This window comes from Nycticebus coucang, chromosome 21 (genome assembly GCF_027406575.1).
Source record: "Nycticebus coucang isolate mNycCou1 chromosome 21, mNycCou1.pri, whole genome shotgun sequence".
Taxonomy (NCBI): Eukaryota; Metazoa; Chordata; class Mammalia; order Primates; family Lorisidae; genus Nycticebus; species Nycticebus coucang.
The window spans coordinates 54,166,440-54,177,827 of NC_069800.1; the positions used below are offsets into that span (position 1 = coordinate 54,166,440).

Below are 11,388 nucleotides of genomic sequence, written 5' to 3' on the forward strand. Positions count from 1 at the left end.
TCCAACCACAAACTATGACTGCTCTTAATTCAACAAAAATATCACATGGGGGACAATAGATGGCTGTTACCAGGAGCCGTATATTAAATGAGGATGGGTGGATTATTAAGGGGTGATTTAAACTCAGATATTTCAGTAGTTTTGAATAAAATTGTATTTTGCAGAAAGCTCATTTTAACTCTCAAAGAAGAAAACACACTTTTGGAGGATACTCTTTCGTTTAAAAATCTAATTTGGGAAACACTCGTATATATCAAAGAGACTTGGGGAGGGATAATCATCACAACATAGCCATGCGTTTTAAACATTTGAAAGATGTATCAGTTTTCTCTTCTTGCTGTAACAAATTACCAAAAACAGAGTGTCTTAAAACGACACTTATTTATTCCCTTACAGTTGTGGAGTCTAAAGTGTGTTGACAGGGTTGCTTTTGGGGAGAATCCCTTTCCTGCTTGTCTAGTCTCCAGGAGCTGCTGGTATACCTTGGCTTGTGGCCTCACCCTCATCTGCAAAGCCAGCAGGGTAGTCTCTTCCCATCTCTCTCTCTCTTTCTCTCATCCTGCTCATGTCACCTGTTTCTGACTCTGCCTCTCCTTCCTGTTACGCGCTGTCTGTATAAACAAGTGTGCACAGAAATACTGTCTAACTCTCCACAGGCACACAGATGGGTAGAGGTGTGGCCTGGGGACTGAGGCCAGCCCCTCAACACCAGCACCACGGGGGAGGGTGGCAGGGAAGGCCCAGGAACAGGGATTAGGGCAGACTTGCTCTCCTTAGTAGAATTGTGACCTTTTAAAAGGAGACTATATTTAAATCATTTTAAAGTCTCTTTTTCTATTATACAGGAGACTTTATTAGTTGTCTGCAGTTTTCTTACCAAAGGTAGAATGAAATCTGTAGTAAAGTTTCCTTAGATGAGGGGTGGGGAGTGTGCAGGATGAGCTGGGGGAAAGTGCCCCGGTGAGCGGGAGGCCAAGGTGTGGGTGGAGCCTGTATGTGTCCAGGAGCAGAGCCCTGCCCAGGAAGCCACCTGTGAGGGGTGCCCAGGAAACCCAAGTCTTCCTGTCCTGTCCCCTGTGGTATGGAGCCTCCAGTGGACCCTAAGGCAGAAGCCCTCCTTCACAATGTCGTCCCACTTTCCAAACTGGGGGGATCAGGAAGGAGCCTTGTCGGGTTGCACAGCTGGGAAGTGTGCTGCTGATCTCAGCTGAGCCCCTGACTGGACTCTGCAGCCCTTGATTTTGACCAAACAGAAACCCTCCCCGCTCTTCCCCCCACCTCCTGCCATTCTTGAAGAAATAACAGGCAGGGCTCACTGGATGCCCTAGCTCTATTTATTTTTCAGTGTCTGCTTCATAAACCCTTGGAGGTCCATGTTAATTTTCCTTATAGCTGTGACCTCACCTTCCAGTTATGCACAGTGCTCCAGCCCCACACCACAACGGGTCCCATCTCTGGCTAACATTTGGGGCTGTGAGTCTTGGTCTTGGCTGACAAAGGCAGGAGGTTCTCTGTCAACCTCATTTTCTCCAAAGTGCAAATAGTTCCGTGAGCAGGAGCTCCAGGGACTGTGGATTATAAACAACAAACATCAGGGCTGAAACCCTGGGTTTAATCGGTTTCTTCAAAAAGCACAGAGATTGGGAGGTGTTAACATTAAAAGGAAAAAACAACAACCAGGTTTCATGGAACTCTGTGGCTTTGGGTTTTTCTACATGGGGACACCCTAAGGTTCGGGTGTCACACTTTACTGGAGTTTGGGACTCTATGGAATGCTCTGTTTTGCTTGGTTTCCCACCTAACCCTCATTCATCCATTCACTAGCGAAGTAATTGTGTGTCTGTCATGCACTGGGCTCTGTTCTGAGCTTACGGTACAGGGCAGGGCATTGAAGGTGAAGGTCTGACACTGTGGAGCTGACGGTCTGGTCAGGTCGATCAACATGAAGGTAAGGTGTGTCCAGTGTGTATCGGGAGAGGCTAGTGCTGAGAAGGAAAGCGAAGCCAGGAATGGGGGGCTGGAGTGCAAGCGGGGCTCTTCAGAGGACATTGACTTGGAGCAGAAGCACAAGAAGGGGAGAGACAGGCTAATATCTGGGGGGAAATGCTGCAGACAGAGAGAATAGCAAGTGCGAAGGCCTTGAGGCAGGACCGCGTCTGGCTTGTCTGAGCAGCTTTCAGGGACCGGTGGCTGCAGCAGAATGAAGGAGGGAGATGTGCATGGGGAAGGCCCGAGAGGTGGAGAGACCAGACCCCCAACCCGACCAGGGCCTTGTTGGAGGACTTTGGAGGATTTTGAACAAAGAGGAGTGTATTAATTTTCTCTTGTTGCATAATAAATTATCACAAACTTAGCAGCTTGCAGCAACACCAATGTATCAATCTCTGGATTCTGTAGCCCAGGAGCCACCTGTGTTTTGGCTGGGTCCTCTGCTCTAGGTCTCACAAGGCTCAAAACGATGCAGGTTTGATGTGCAGTGTTTTTCAACCTTTTGTAAATCTTGGGGCAAACTTGAACCCTTAGTTAAACTTCTGTGGTGTACTTAAATTATGTTCATCAAAAAAAAAAAAAAAGAGTGGAAAAAAGAATATACTTACTGTGCTCTGAATTTCTTTCAAAAATAGGTTAATGATTGATCTTTAAAAATTTTTGCAGCACACCTAAGATCCTCTCACAGCACAGCCGTGTGCCATGGCACACCGGTTGAAAATCACTGATCTAGAGACTTGACTAGGGAAGCTCGTTCTGCTTTTAAACTCTCTCACTTTGTTGGACAGAATCGATTTCTGGGTGTCTGAAGGGCTGAGGTCCCTGTGGTGTTGCTGGCTGTCAGCTGGATACCCCTCTCAGCCACGAGCTGTCACTCTCAGGCCCTTGCCACATGTCCCTGCCCGACCCACAGTTCCTTCCAGTAGATCTCAGGGCTTGACCACTCAGGTCAGTCCTGCCCTGATACTTTCTCCTTTGATTAACTCAAAGTTTGTTGATTTGCAGCCTAATGAATGGCGTGATGTCTCAGCATATCTCGAGTTTCTATCCATACTCTAGGGGAGGGGAGCAGGAATCTTGGGGCTGACTTAGAATCCTTTCTGTGCCAGGGTGAGTGATCTGACTAGTAAGGATGATTGCTGTGACCATGGTGTTCAGAATAGCCTGGGGGGAGGCGGGGACTGGGAACAAGTGCAGACCCTGGGAAATCAGTGAGGAGACAGTTTTGATTATGAGTCCAACCCCTGTGGAGGCAGCTGAGGGGACAGAAGAAGTGTTTGAAGCCTGGTTAAAGTGGCTGCAAATCAGATTGAAGATTTTGGAAAAGGGACATGAGAATAGTAAAAACTTGTCACAGGTTGATTCCAGGCTTGTCAGTCTGAGCAACTTGAATTTCCAGCTGTAGGAGCTTATCAAGTTTTATCAAGAAGTGTAAAAAATTACAAAGAATTCATTTTTTGTTGCTGGTGTTAAAGGTAGACATATGCTCTGATTTTGTCCTTTATTTAAAAAACAAACAATGTTCTATTTATGCAGATGAAGCGTATTGCCTAATGAGGATCCCAAATTGTGATTTTTTTCATGTTTTAAAAGAATAATATAGAAAAGAAAATGAGATCTGCAACTTTATCAGCGTTTTTTTTTTTTTTTTTTTTTTTTTCAGCTAGTGGTTCCTGAAAAAATTGTAGCACAAAAGAATCAGCAACAATCATTTGTGGAGGAATTACAAATACGCCAGGAATTGGCTCGCTTTGCTGGTTTTGACTTGAATTAGATGTAAGACAGATGAGTCGAATGAGGTCTGTTATGCGGCAGAAAACACTGCGGTGTCACATGGAGCAATAAAGGTGCAAAAATTGAGCAGAAACATATGTTCTTCAGAAATTAGCTGTTAGGTACGAGCTTTTTTTTCTTGTTGATGTTATCGGTATGAAATCCAATATTATCCTAGGGAAAGGAAACAAGGCCACTTAACTGTTGGATGACAAGCTGTCTTACACTTCATCAAACCCATTTGTTTACTTGACACGCGGCTTCTACCCCTCGGAAGAGAAGAGGCGGTGTGTCTCTGCTTTGTCTCATGGTGTGTTTTGGAATGGATGCCAGCTTCGTGTGTTGACCACAGTGTGCGAGGCCATTCAGGAAGGACAGATCCTTGGCAAAACGTTCTGTGTTTTTGTAAATGCAAAAGACAAACTAATGAAACCAAAGCATCCATGCTGAACGCCAGGCGCCCAGGGCTCCCTCCCACGCTGCGACACGTCTCCTGCCAGGGAACAGATCAGATGCAGCCATGTTGCCTTTGCTGCGTCGTAGCTTTCTCTTCTTTGGAAAATGATGCTTTTGTTTTGATTTCAGAATGGAAGTGGTTGAGAAGGCACTCTGGCAACCCACTCCATGTCAAGAACAGGCGTTATCAAGAGTGGCTGTTTTCAGCAGCTCCTCCTGTCCCTTTAAAGCCTTTGGAGGTGGGGAGGGAGAATAGAGAGGTGGGCAAAGGCTTCTCTTTGCTCCATCCGCGCTGTCTTCTTAACCCAAAGATGGAGGTCAAGATGTTTTCAAGGCTCCTGGGCTGAAATTCTAATAGCAGAAAGGCAGAAAGTAGCTTAATCATGAAAGCGGCCTACCTGCCATGTTTCCCTGAAGGGCTGGAATTTTTCGTCAGTGCTGGGGGCGGGAGGAGGTCCAGCAGGTGGCTCTGCCCAGCGGTTTCACCATCGCTGGGTTTTACTGAACAAAGGCAAATTCTGTCAATGTGATCATTCAAAGGGCAGCTGAACAGGTGGGTTCCACCCGTGGTTCTCAGCATCTGAGGCTGCAATTGTGGTTTTAGGAATCTTACTAAGACAAGGAGCTCCTCCAGGAAGGTACCCATGCCTCGTTCATCCCAGATGAACCATGCACCAGACATGTGATGTGTGGGGAGAGCCTGTGTCCTGGTCTGAGTGGGGGAGTCCTGGCGTGTCTCTGTCTTTTTAATTATTAATAGCTATCTCAACCTGTCACCAAACTTCAGAACTGCTCCCTGCCTACCTTAAGCAGAGGAAATTCATGGCAAGGATGTTCCAGGGCTTCGTGACTATGTTAATTTCTTACCTCAAGTGATGAAAGCATCAGCTGGGAACAGGGGTGCACACCTGGCTTGCCCTGCAAGGTTCATGCTCGTTCTGGTGGAATCGTGAACAGAGATCCCAACACAGACACATGTCCTCAGTGGGACATCCCACCATTTTAGGCATGGGCCAGGCACATCTAAATTCAGGCATCAAAGCCAGTGGTCACCAGGACATCTTAAAGTTGGCTTAACTTTTGGGGACCAAATGGGTGTAAAATTGCCCCAAGATCCATTTCATTGAGGTTGTCAAACAATGGGTTCCCAGACACTCAACATTAACTCCGATCAGATCAGTGTAGGTGATGTGCCTACCTGGTAATGAATTCTTGTTGCCTAGGCAACGCTGGAGCTAGTAGGTTTAACCTGGATCATGGGTCCCAATTCCTAAGTATGGGGTGTCTTTCCCTCCACACCACATTTTTTAAGCAAAAAATCAAGCTGCTGGCATAAACTCCCCTCACTGAGATATGGGCTCTTTTGAGGCAAGAATTTTTATCTGTGTTGTTTAGTGCTATATTTTGAGCATTGAGAAAAATAACACTCAGCAGTAGAAGTTCCTTAAATATCTGTTGAATGAAAAAATAGTGAGAAGACAAGCAGCGAGTTTTCTTGAAGCTGTCTCTTGTATAAAATAGGACACTCTGTATCGCTCCAAGTGTTCTGCAAAATAGCAACAAGATGAGACCAAGCACAAGGACCTCCCTCCAAGATCCTTTTGTGTTGAGAAACACGTTTGAAATCACTGACCTATGGCCTATGTGAGTCCCTTGTATGCTGATGATTCAAACTCTCCAGAACTTCAAGGGCTGGACTTGGTCAACCACATTGATGGCAACCGTGATGCCTCCTCCTGGGAAGAGATGCTCCTTCTCCCAGACGAATGGGGGTGCTGAGTGTGAGAGAGCCCAGAGGATGCAGGGTCTCCCACAGGCCACTTCCCAGATGCATCCTTCCTTCCAGTGTGAAATGTGCACCAGGAAGGATGTTCTTACCAAGCTGATGTTGTGAACTGTGGTTCCTCCTGGCAGAGGAACGTGCTGCTGAATCAGGTACCAGAAGCTTTTTTGGGCAGGGATTATGTCCTTTGTTCCTAGTGTGATTCCTGGCAGCTAAAAGGGACTGAAAACTGTGACTTTGGGGCTGAGAAGGTGAATTCCCTTAGCTGAGATTTGTCAGTTTCTCAAAAGAGCCACACCATGGTCCCATCCCATGCTAAGGACTGTGAACATGTTGGACAGGGATGGAGGGCAGACAGGGGGCTGCCCATCTCGGATCTCCTGCAAGGCCACCCGTCTACTGTGGTTGGCATATTCTTTGGGTGGCTGCATCCATTGTCCAGGATCCTTTGGTTGTAAGCAATGCAGGTGGGCTTTGGCCGCCTGACCCGGATGTGGGGTGACCCTGGGAGAAAAGAAGGGCTAAGGTACAAGGCTCCAGAAGGGCAAGACTTGGGTCAACTCTGGGAAATCTCTTTGAGGCACATATTTGGGGTGGTGGCCCATTCATTCTTGTTTCTTGTGCCACCCTTCTCAAGATAAAACTTCCCAGGAGAGAAGGCTGAGCTTGGGCCTCCTGCTTACACTCTGGCCAGAGCACCTTACTCATCGGTTCCACCAAGATGGCAACAAAGTGCTACAGACTCCCTAAGGGGAAACTGACGTCCAGGGCACAAGAGAGGCGAATGGGCGATGGCCGGCTCTGGTGCAGAGGCCCATGCTACCCACCCTGAGATCCCGCAGCTTGGGATGTGCCAGCACTTAGTAGGTCTTCAAGCATTTAAAATAGCACCACTTCTGCCTCCCTCCATCCCATAGCACTTGGATATTATTTCTAACAATCCCATTGACTTACCTTGTTAAGTTCACGTTTTTGTTTCTTCGGGTTAGAATGATGTCGAACTTATTTTTGTTGCTTCCCTGTCCACGTGAGTTCTTGACACAGAAGGGAAGCTCAAGCAACATTTATTGTAGAAATGAACGATTGAGTACTTGTGTTAAAAAGGAGAAAGCCTGAGTCAAACCAATGTATGTATCTTTGCAGTATGGGGGACAACTTCATTTATGGTAAGAAAAAATATTTGAAAATTGTAAATAAGACACAGAGACGATTGAGAGACCTTAGCCCCTTAGAGACCTTAGAGACTGTCTAGGGCAGTCTGACAAGTCCACGTAAGGGGTATCTGAGCCCCTAATGAGATGTGACTTTGACTCCCTATTTGTCATAGATTAGGGATGAGACATTTCACAACTCTGGGAACTTAAATGTTGACACATAGAAAATTATAAAGAGTGATGTTTTTCCTTTTTTTCTGATGGTCCTAAAGATAACCCCAAAGTCATGTCATATTTTTATTGTCCATTAAGGTATTGAAGTAACTGTACCTAATGGAGCAACGGAACGGCAACATTCCTTCTTTTTGGTTGACCGAATGGAATTCTTGTTCTTATTTCCCATGTGGAATCAACTTTGCCATCCTATTAATTCTAGATTTGATAAATGCTTACCATCTAGTTCATGGGAATTACATTCTGAACATTTTGAGAATTATACTTTGATAACAGAGATATTTAGAAAACTGGACATTTTCTAAAACCGAATGGTTTTCATTACAGTAAAATATCAAGTTCATGCTAAAAACAGCTTTTTCTGGAAAACATCTGGAATGTATGTTGTGGCGTCTCTACCAATCTTTAGCTCCCTCCTTTATATCTCTCAACCAGGGACTTGGGAATCTGACACTCCTTTTTCTTTGTTTCGTGCTCCTATGCTGATTTTTTAGTCCAGAAACTGGAAGTGATGCAACCGAGGTCAAGGGCAGAGCTACAAGACCTGTGCTGGGGAAACGGCTGGGAAATAACACTGACCACGATTTGTGGTCTTCCAGAACCGTGCAAAAGCTACCCAGGGACATGTCTCCTCTTGTGCATCTGCACATCCTCGAAGGAGGAGCAGAAACCCACATTCCGTCTCCCTCGCAGCTGGAGAGCAGATGTGTGAGGCGGAGTGTACCAATCTGAGGGAGACCAGCAAGAATTTAACTCAAAGGAGAGGGTAGGAAAGGTGGCAGCAGGTAGAGTCCATTCTGCAGGGGATACTTCGGAGACACAGGGCTTTCAGAAGCTACCAGAGGAGAGGACTGTCACCCAGTACCCTACTTCAGTGGCAGTGACATGAGCTGCAGGGCCTGTGACCAGCAGCAGTCGCCGTGGGTCTGCCTTGTTTCTGGTTATACAAGCTCCGATTCTGATCCTCTAGCCTTGCAGAGCTGCTGGGAGCCACTAAATGAATTGCTCTTTTTGGCTAACCTAGTGGGAGTATATTCTGTTCTTTGCAACTCAGACCAGAGGCTGATCCTAACTGTGAAAAACTGGAGTCTGGGGACCTTGGTGATGCTTGGATCAGACATAGCTAGTTAGAGGCACAAAAGTGTCTAGATGTGTTCTGGAATGTCTATAATTTTTCATAAGATTGGGTTGCTATCATTTTACTTTGCTGTCAACTCTTGTAAATGCTTGCCTGACCTCATAGGCAATATCTCAGCCATAATTATTCCTAGAGTCCTATCCACAGCTTTGATTTCCTAATTCTTTTTTTTGTAGAGACAGTCTCACTTTACCACCCTCCGTAGAGTGCCGTGGTGTCACACGACTCACAGCAATCTCCAACTCCTGGGCTTACGCAATTCTCTTGCCTCGGCCTCCCCAGCAGCTGGGACTACAGGCACCCGCCACAACGCCCGGCTATTTTTTTGTTGCAGTTTGTCCGGGGCCGGGTTTGAACCCGCTACCCTCGGTATATGGGGCCGGCGTCCTATTTACTGAGCCACAGGCGCCGCCCTGATTTCCTAATTCTATGATGTCTCTTAACAAATGCACACAGTGGAAGATTATCTGAATATTGACCTGCATAAGTCTTAGGGAAAAAGAAAAAAACTAGTCTAATATCCAGGGTTTAGCATACCCACCAACTGGCGTGCCAGCAGGGGTAGCAAATTAAAATATATATTCAAAAATTTGATGATTGGGAAATTACTCCTTGGATGAGCTTTCATTGACTTCGAAGAAGGATTTTGTTAGTGTGGTGAAATGCAAATGGTACATTATAATTTGATGTTTTCCATGCAAATGGAAAAGTAGCAGAAATATCTGTCATTTCAGTTAGAGGACGGGCCCCCCAGAGAAGAGGAAAGCTGTGTACCTTGTCATATCAGGACGTGGTTTGTTATGGGTAGTTGAAAAAACAGGCATCGAGTTTCTTGAGATTTGCTTTGGCTGTAAGTCAAAGAGACCCCTAACCCTTCAACAAATAACTTAGGGATTTATTTTTCCTCCTGTTAAATAAGTCAACAGGCAGGTCGTCCAGGGATAGAAGGGTATTCCACGGTAACAGGAGGGACCAAGGCGCTTTCTGGATTTCTACTCCACTGTCTTTGTTTGAGCTTTGTCTTCATGCCCTCAAGATGGCTGCCAAAGCTCCAGCAGGAAAGGGCACCTGCCCGCTGAGTCAGCGCCTGTGAAGGCTACCCAGTAGCCTATGTTTAGTAATCATTGGCTAGGACTGTGTCACATGAACATTTGCTGTACAAGAGCCTGGGAACATTATTTTTATTTTTATTTTTTTCCATAATAAAAATGTATTCTTACACAAATCTACAGCTTTTGAACAATAAATAGAGAGACCCATCTGGTGTGAAGAAGACATGAAACAGCACTTGGGCAGCTCCAGGCCGTGGAGGCATGTGGTTACTGGCTCTGCTCAATGTACGTGGAGATATCAATTTGCTCTGGAAGCTCTGCCACGTTCACCTCAAACTGTTCCTGAACATCATTGAGCATTTTGGCATCATTCTCATCAGTTGCAAAAGTGATGGCCAGGTCTTTGGTGCCAAAGCGACCCGCCCGGGCCACCTGATGGAGGTAGGTGTCAGAGTCCTTGGGCATGTCATAGTTGAAGATGATGTTGACTCGCTCAATATCCATCCCTCTGCCAAACAGATTGGTGGCCACCAGGATCCGCCGCTGGAAATCCTTGAACTGCTGGTAGCGTGAGAGGCGCTCCTCCTGGGCCATGCCCCTGTGGATGGCAATGGCTGGGAAGTTCTGTTCCACGAGGAGCTGGGCCAGGGCCATGCAGCGCTGCACGGACTTGACAAAGACGACCACCTGGTTAAACTCTAGCACATCCAAGAGATCAAAGAGTTTGTGGTTCTTCTCACTGCCCTTGAGCTTGACGTCGTACTGCTGCAGTCCATGCAGCGTGAGCTTGGTCTCGTCATCCACAAACACCTCCATTGGATCCTGCGTGAACTTCCTGCGGACAGGGCGGACCTCCCTGCTCAGGGTGGCGCTGAGCATCACGCACTGCTTCTCGTGGGGCGCCAGGCGAAGATCTCCTGCACATCCCGCCGCACGTGCAGCTGCCCCAGCATCTTGTCACACTCGTCCAGCACAAAGTGCTTCACATTCTTCAGGTGGAGGCTCCTATTCCGCACGAGGGCCAGGATCTGGCCCGGGGTCCCCACCACAACATGGGGACAGTTTTTCTTCAATACTTCTTCATCTTTCTTGATGGAGAGGCCACCGAAGAAGACAGACACCTTGACGCTGGGCATGTACTTGGAGAAGCGCTCATACTCCTTGCTGATCTGGAAGGCCAGCTCCCTTGTATGGCACATGACCAAGACTGTCACCTGTCAGGACAGGGTGGCCAGTACAAAACTGCTGTCTTGCCCATCCCAGACTTGGCCTGGCACAGGACGTCCATGCCCAGGATGGCCTGTGGAATGCACTCGTGCTGGACCTCAGACGGATGCTCAAAGCCACAGTCCACAATGGCTCTCAGGAGCTCTGGTTTCAGCAGAAAGTCCCATCCAAAGCCATAGCTATGGATGGAAACATAGGATCCCTTGACGTCTTTCTTAGGGGGAGCTGGAATGCTCTCCGGAGAAGCCTGGGGTTCTTCATCTTTCTCATAATCCAAAAGTTCGTTTTCTACATCCTGCTCTGCCATGATGCTGGTTTCCTGCTCGTCCTCCGGTGCTGAGAAGAGCCGCCCAACTCTAGTTTGCTGCCCAGCTCCGGGTCACAGCCTGCCACGCATCTGCCTCCTGCTTCTGATTGCAGCTCTGCCTGCTGGACGGCTGCCTTTTTTTTTTTTTTTTAAGAATCAGCCAAATGTATTTATTTATTTATTTATTATTATTATTATTATTTTTTTATTGTTGGGGATTCATTGAGGGTACAATAAGCCAGGTTACACTGATTGCAATTGTTAGGTAAAGTCCC

General features: G+C 46.8%; 1 pseudogene across 1 annotated transcript; it reads right to left on the reverse strand.

Moving 5' to 3' along the window:
- Window positions 1-9,846: 9,846 nt before the first annotated feature.
- On the reverse strand, window positions 9,847-11,120 carry LOC128573778 (ATP-dependent RNA helicase DDX39A-like; annotated as a pseudogene). The gene has a single exon (XR_008376544.1). The product of XR_008376544.1 is annotated as an ATP-dependent RNA helicase DDX39A-like (transcript).
- Between the last annotated feature and the right edge of the window lie 268 nt (window positions 11,121-11,388).